We start from the raw sequence: 8,485 nt of genomic DNA, 5'->3' as shown, positions 1-8,485 counted from the left end.
AGGGAGAAAGGGAGGAGGGAGGGGGGAGGGAGGAGGGAGGGAGGGGGGATGGGGGGAGGGCTTCTCTTCACGCCTTCCTCTCTTCTTGCTGTTGCGCGGCGTTCACTGCAAAGAAAATGGACTCCCCTGGCGGCTAACCCCGATCTGTCACTCTTCATCCATCACTGGAGCATCCACGAGCCCCCCCGGCAGACCGCGGCTGCGGACCCCACTCTTCTGACACGGCCTCAGGCCGACATGGCAGCAGCCACGCCCGCGTTAACATGTAAAAAAACAACAACCAAGGTTTTCTCCCGATGGCGCACACGAGGCACTGTGATGGCTATAAAGTGAAGGAATTTGATATGCAACATTGATGGGGCACACCTGAACATCCATACAAGACTTCAGATGGCATATTTATTCATTTTGAAATGTAGATATTTTTTCCAACATGGATTACAAAAAAACACAATATCATTTAGGGATGGACCGATATTGGGCATTTTGATGAATATCAGTATCCTTTTTTTTGTTGAAAATCAGACGGTTGATATAAAGTAAATCTAAAACCGTTTTAATCTCAGCAAACTATTTATTTACATTTTCAGTTCACTTTCTAAGAGATGCTTTTGAACCATTTGTTTTTGTTGGATATTAAAACACATAAATGTGAAAGTTTAAGATTTCAGATGTATTTTTTTATTTGGGGAAAAAATATCTTTACTGTAGAAAACTATCGAGACTTGTCGTATTTACTTGTTTACGTTTCTATTTCACTTTTTAAGACATACTGATAACCTTGGGAGCTTCCTGAACATTTTGTTAGAAATTTAAAAGGATGTCAAAATTCTTCAATAAATATGCTTTAAGACATTACAACAGTCAAGATTGACATTTGTATAAAACAAATTGTTTTTACGCCAATATACCGACCCACCAACCCTTTAAATTTTTATTGGACTGAAAATGAATATCAGCTCCAAATATGGGTTATCGGCCTCCTTGACTACTAATAATCGGCATCGGTATCGGCCGGCTTGTGGCATTTCCATTCATTTTGGTAAAAGAACCCCACACGCATTCATTGACGTGCGCATAACCAATCGCTTAGTCAATAATTCAAGACACGTTCTGGACTAAATGAAATGAGCACATTATATCTAAAGTGCTCTAAGACATCGATTCACTTGTGCTTGTGACCACAAACTCCACATTGCATGGACGTTAAAAAAAAGAATGCCTACATTTGATAACGAATTCAAAAAACAAAAAGGATGAAGGCGGACACCTGTTCAAATAATCCATAATGACCAAATGCAATGAAGGCCGTTTAGTGGAGCGTTTGGGTTTGACAATATCACCTTTTGACCTTCATCCAGGCGAAGCAAAGGGTTGAAAGAAAGTTACAGTACTGGACGGTAAAATAAAAAAAAGCCACAGGTGCAATGTGCCACATCGTGTTTATTCGGCCTGTGTAGAAATAAAAGCAACATTCGACCTTGAAATACGTCCACAGAACGTAACAATGTGAAAGTGCAACATCGCACATGTAATTAGTATGTCGACTGTGTGTGTGCGCGTGCGCGTGCGTCCCACAGAGACCCCCGCTTCTTGGCGCGTGCAGATAAAAGGGGAGGCGCTCTCTTACCCACTCATGTGCTCATGCATAAAACACGCACGCACGCACGCACGCACGCAGAGGCAAAAATCAGAAATGAGTTCACGTGAACAGTGGGAGAGGAATCTTGAGTTTACTGGGGCGTGTTGTCGGCGAGCCCCCCCCCCCTCCCCCCTCCCCCCTCCCCCCAAAACAAAACAGGGTTTCATTGAATGCGTTTGTATGATTGCAATTGCACGCGTGGATGCACAATCACGTGACGTCACAGTGAACGTCAGAACAAAAGACGTCATCGACAAGGACAACATCATTCATGAAGATGAGCGAAAGTGTCTCATTTTTCTGAACCAATCAAATATTTGCGGTTGTACTCACCGTTGTCCTTTAAAAAGTTTCAAATACATTGTTTTGTTTCCATTTGAGCAAGTCGATGGAGATGCCTTCCTGTTCATTTGTGGATGCTGCCATCTGCTGGTTTCTTCACATAAGTGGCCATGTTGAGTTATGATCATGTTATGGAGACTGCAACAAGGAAAAAAAGCACATTTTAATGATGTATGATGACAATGATTTCGTGCTTTACATCATTTTAAGACAAATGACTTCATATTGAGTTGTCTCCCGTGAAGCACATCTCCGAAAACGTTTTTTTTTTTTTAAACAACAACTGCATTGTGAATGACTGAGCTGGGATTGGCTGGCGTCGTATGCTGTAAAAGGGAAGAAAAGTGAAATATCCAAAGTTGATCCCAGCTCGGCCTTGATGTATTTGGAAAATGACATTCGTTTGATTTTCCCAAATGAAGATAAGTCAAATGTTTCGGGAATATTTTGTGCATTTGCGATTGCTAATTTACTTTATTGTCATGTTCATCTCTAGTTACGTAATCGGGTGCTCTGAAAGGTACGTTTTACGCTTACAATCAAATGATGTATACATGCTTTTAAAGGCTCTTTTTGGACAATTCGTGTTCTTAAATGTTCTTCACTTCTGTAAAAAGAAAATAGGAAAATGCGGGCCTGAGGGTGACAACACTTGAGAATGACTGGTCAAGGGCTGCAGCAATCAAATATTTTAGAATCGATTATTCTCAGCAATTAATCAAGTCATTAGATATATTTAATTATTGTATATAATAATATTATATGATATCATCAGATATAAAGTGATTTTGCATTATCAAACAAAAATACAATATAAAATGATGCAGGTGTTATTTGTCTGTGACTTTGAATGTGTATGGTATTAAAAGGCGTGTTCTAACCTGGTGAGGGACGTGCGCATCAGCCAATTAAAGTGCAGCCAGATGTTAGCTCACCTTTGCTGATCCATGTGTATGAATGTGTTTATTTGACCTATGACCTTCTTCTTCTTTTTCTTCCTCGCTGACAAACAAGCGTCGACTAACGCCGTCGAAATGTTCTGGTCATCATTTTGGACATTTTAGTGCATGTTCGTGTTGTTTTGGAAGCTTGAATTTGTGCTCGCTCAAGACGGCTCTATGGCCTCTGCAGATGATGCCTAATGAGACACAATCACAGCAAACTGTCCGGCTCATCGCCCCGATACGCTACGGCGGCGTCTTGTGGTGTCCAATTAACCTCCTGGAGTTGATTTTTCAGCAACGTCAGCAGAGAGAGAGCACGGCGTGATGAGAAGGTTCCACTGTGACATGCTTGAGGGCCACCTCGACAATTCAATGCTTATTTGAGTAGTCTCGTATCATCACTTATTTTATGGCGCTTTCGCCATCATAGGTGTCAAACTGCGGTCCTGCAGGTTTTGGAGGTTTCCCTCTTCCAACACAGCTGATTCATAGGATCAGCTCATCCGCCAGCTCCGCATAAGCCTGATAACGATCCTGCGGATTGGAATCAGCTTGTGTTGGAAGAGGGAAACCTCCAAAACCTGCAGGACGCCGGCCCTCCAGGACCGCAGTTTGACACCCCCGTAATCAGATGTTCGTTTGAAAACGGCAAGCATCCAAATCGGAAATAGCTGTGATGTGTGTAGAAAGTGTTCCAATCAAGGTCAAAATGACACTGCCGCCGCTTCAAGGAGCTCAAGGAGTCTATTGATGCTATTCATCAGTTCCAAATGGATTCAACATCACTTGTACAACCTCATGCAGGTTGTGTAGTCTGAAATCAATACGCAATTCCAATGATGGTCAGCAGGTGGCACTACAGCGCAGAGGCATAGCATTGACGCGTAGGATCCCAACAACCAAATTAGCAGCAGTAAGGCCATCTATCTCATACTAAATCAGCAATACTGCAACGCCTGCTGCCTGCCTGTTCCGTAGTTTGAGGAAGGAAACCTCATATCCCGGATCGGAACCCCGCCCGAGGGGGGCTCTGCCAACAAGCATATTATACACACCACACACACAATGCGCGTGCTTCCTCCACTGGCTTACCAATTCAAGTGAGAGTCGTTGTTTTAACATCACACACACTAATTCCCAAGAAAAACACACTATATGGACTAGAATATGAGTATATGCCACGGAGGAGGCGGGACTTCAGACTTCTGTGAGTCACATTATTACGCTGTTTCCAATACTTTGTGAGCCTCAATTTTGCACATTCGCGTTGATGGGCGCGAGTGTGTCGGGTGTGTCAGTCCAATGTACGTCGGAGGACTTGATTCCTACGCCCCCCTCCCCCTCCAATTCCATTTCCGCCATCCCTCCCGACAGGAAACAACAAAAACTACAATGTCCTGAATCCAAATCAAATGGCATGACGAGGAAATGGCGAGACGTGGAAAATGACCAAACGTGGCAACGATTGACTCAGAACAGAAAGAGGAGACGAGAGCCCCGTCCAGACGGAAGCAAAGCCGGCTTCGTTCCTCCAACAAGTCTTGAAGCGTTTCAAGACTTGCGTGTGTCCAAAAGAAGACGCTGAGGACGTTTAACAGCTGTAATGGACATAAAAAGTTGAACGTTTCCTCGACAAAGACGAGAATCTGAAGCGGCCCGTAGTCTCCGAAAGACAAAAAACAAACAAAAACAAACGCTGTCTATCGTCTAGTCAACAAGATGGCAACCAAGACCGGAAATATTATTGCCGCTAGCGTCCCCTAGTGGTCGGAGCCACACGACTCCCCACACACACATTTGTGACTCTTGCGCGGCTGTAGCAAAAGTCACATGTAAGAATGCAGCCAATCGAGAGGCGCGGCGTTTGCGGCTCGGATGTTGCGTACACGCATTCATCTGCGTGGTTACGCCATCAGTGTACGCATTTGCAGATTTACGTCACATTGTGACGTCAGTTACATATTTGGACATTCTATTGACCTATTTGTGACTTTGGTTGCAGGTGCAAATTGTTTTTACATATACTGTAATATACATATATGCTGCCCCATATACTTATAAAAAACAGTAACAGGAATGTAATACAGTAACTAAAGAGAAAGTAAAGAAAAATAACTGCTTTTGTCAACTTATTGCTTCATTTCAATGGTCGTTATGTTGCTTTGCCTGGCGTGTGCAACTTGTCCACCTGGGGGCAGTAACAATACCGGCCTTCGGATTTGCATAGAGACAGCGATATTTGTCGATCTTTGCGGATGATAAAGAATATATGCCTGTGAGTATCATTATATTATCGGTCTACTCTATAATGTGACAAGGTTAGGAAGAAAAAAAACATTCTTTGCAGCTTCATCATTAAAAAAAACCCTAACGCTTATTTTTGTCAAGGGGGCTTTGTTTGGTGGAGGACCCAGTCGCAGGGAAGCAGGGCAAGGAGGCGAAGGTGAAGTGCAAAAAGGGACTTTAATTTCTACAAAACAAAAAGCGAAATCCAAATTGCAAGGAAAAACAAAACGTGGGGGGAACAACAAGGCAAAAACGGCAGCACGACGGGAGGGAAAGACAACGAAGCGACCCAGACACAGGGGAGACTAAATACACAGACGCTAACGACACAACAAGACACACCTGGGCGAGACACAAGTGGCTGAGGGCACTGATTGGTTGACACGAGGAAGGGCGGGATTACACTCAACAAGACCAAGGGAGAACACACGAGGACAACAGAAGCCAAACATGACAATTTTGCCCAAACATGTGCTCGCACAAACTCGCCATCTCCATCCTCGCTCTACAGGAAGCTAAGTGTCAACTTGTCCTAAGACGTGGCGGTGTGTCAGCATGCGTTAAGTGCGGCGCATGCAGGTGCCGGCTCCGCCGCTCGTTACGGACCACCGGGGAGTCCCGCCGCTTCCCCCTGCGAGCACGAAGGGGAGGGCGAGCAGGCGCTGGGATGGAGAGGCTAACAGCGGGCCTCCGGAGCCTTGCTGGGAATTCTGCCAACCGCCTGACAAGCCAGAAAGCACCAAGCCATGCACGTCTGTCATAATGAAGCGCTTTTCTCATCAAGCTGCGGGCGAGGGTGACTTCAAATACACTTCTTGCATAATTCCAATACAAGAGCAAAAAGCCCTCAGTTAATGAAAAGCTGCATAGGAAAAATGGGACATTATCTCTCACATACACAAAAATGTGCATGTTCACCCAAAAACTTCATACACACTAAATACCTCACACGAGCAAAATCTCCCTCAGTCACAGAAACTCACAACAAAACACACGTTAAAAAATCTCACAAACACTTCAGACCTCTCAGGTTCAACAAAATATGTTTCATACTCAACCCCTAAAAATGTAATCAAAAACTCTAACCCTAACCCCATAAACCACTCACAGGCAGAGTAAAAACTCTGCCACGGTTTGGCTTTAGCCACTGACGCTATAGTTAGCGAACCAGCTAGCTCCCTACCAAGTAAACTATGGGAGCTAGCTAGCTAGCACCTGGGGCTAAAGTCAAACTGTGGCATGGATTTGACACCTCTGCGTTGTGCTAACAGCAAAATCGCTCGCATGCACCAAAGCAGACTTACACGGTACACCTGATAAACTGTTTCTGTCAGAATCGGGGGAGCTTGAGGACCCAAATGCGGGAAGACAGAGCGAGGAGGCCGAGGTTCAGTCACAAGAGGGATTTTAATTTCTATAAAACAAAAGCGAGCTTCCAAATTACCAGTAAACCAAAAACATGGGGAAAACAACAAGGCAAAAACAGGCAGCATAACATGAGGAAAAACAATGAAGCGACCCAGACAGAGGGGAGACAGCAGACTAAATACACAGACGCTAACGACACAACAAGACACACCTGGGGCAAGACACAAGCGGCTGAGGGCACTGATTGGATCACACGAGGAAGGGCGGGGTCACACTTAAACAAGACCAAGGGAGACACACGAGGAAAACAGAAGCCAAACATGACACTTTCTCATTTCTCTCTCTTTTAACAGTTTTTTCTGGGTGTGTTCAACTAAACATAAACACGCCCAAAAACCTCTAAGAAATGTGACAAAATCTCTGTTACCAAAAAGCCTCCCACGCAAACCCTCACTCAAGATTGAGAGCCTCTCACTTGGCAGAAAAACGCAAAAACCTCTCAACCACATCACCCCCCCCCCCCAAAAAAAATCATAAACTTCACATACCAAAAAGACGCAAAAACTCTCACAAGCACCAATAACCTCACATTAGCCAAAAATCCCGCCCACCAACAACAAAAAATTGTACTCACATACTACTACGTACTAATACACACTGAAAAAGCTCCCGCACATGACAAAAAACTCACACCTGCCAAAACCTCAGACAAATCAAACAATCCTCTCTGTCTGTCTGTCTTTCTGTCTGTCTTTCTGTCTGTCTGTCTCTCTACACACAATTTACGGACCTGTACAAAAATGAAAGCCCTCACAACCACCCAAAAACTCTCACGATAAAATGAAAACCTCACAATACAGAAACTCTCATACAAGAAAAAACATTCTCACACTCGTCCCAAAAAATCCTCTCCCACGCACTAAAACCGGTGAATGTGGACTGCTTGAAATGCAAGCGAGACTCGGGTTCTTGGATGCATTATCGCGTCATGCTTTTTTCCCTTTTTCTTTTTTTCTTTAACAGGACTGACTGTTGAATGCTGCTGCATCCCAAACGGCACATAAGCAGAATCGACGGCTCGCCGGGCAGAAATAAGAAAAGGAAGCTGGTTTCAGCGATGCGCGCCAAAAGAGCTCACGAGGCCCCCGAAGTGCTCGTCATCCCTCCAAGCGCAAAGTATGAGGAAGCGCCACATAATAACGCCGCTCGGAAATCCGCCGCGGTTCCGCCTGCTGGCGTAATGAAAGCAACAAACAAACATGCATAATTCAGCGAGCCGGCCACTTGTGCGTGGCGGGAACGCGCTAATGATTGCGCGCTGGAAAGTGATGGAGTGCTGCACTTAAAGCTAAACGGCCTTATTTCAACTCATTTGTTTGGTGCAATTCACAAGGGAGAATGCTTATTTGTGTAATGCGCGACGGCTTAACGACCGTGCGTGCGGCAAATGCGGCCCAAGCGAAGTGCGGCATCTATTTTGGATAATGACATCACCGAATCAACAGGTGGAGGAAAAGAAGATGTAACCGTTAAGGTTAAAGTATCGATAATGTGTGAGGTTTATGCCATGATAGTCCGACAACTGAGCCTACAAAGGCCGTTATGGGGAAACATTCTTTTATTCCGATTTCCAATTTTTATTCCTTAAGATTGCAAATTGAATTGTTGACCAACTTTTAAAAAATGGCTTCAATTGGTAACACACAATTGAATTCAGTTCATCCTAAGTGAATATATTAAATTGAATTAAACTGAATATAATTACTTTGGATTAATTTAATACAAGTGAATATATTAAGTTTAAGGAACTCATAATCATTTAAACTTAATATATTCATTTTGGATCAATTAAATTAAATTAATCCAGAATTAACTTAATTCATTTAATTCAATTCAATGAAGT

This window comes from Leptonotus elevatus, chromosome 17 (assembly GCF_054856555.1).
Source record: "Leptonotus elevatus isolate MCC_2025b chromosome 17, RoL_Lele_1.0, whole genome shotgun sequence".
Classification (NCBI taxonomy): Eukaryota; Metazoa; Chordata; class Actinopteri; order Syngnathiformes; family Syngnathidae; genus Leptonotus; species Leptonotus elevatus.
Note: the sequence above shows the minus strand (reverse complement) of the source record.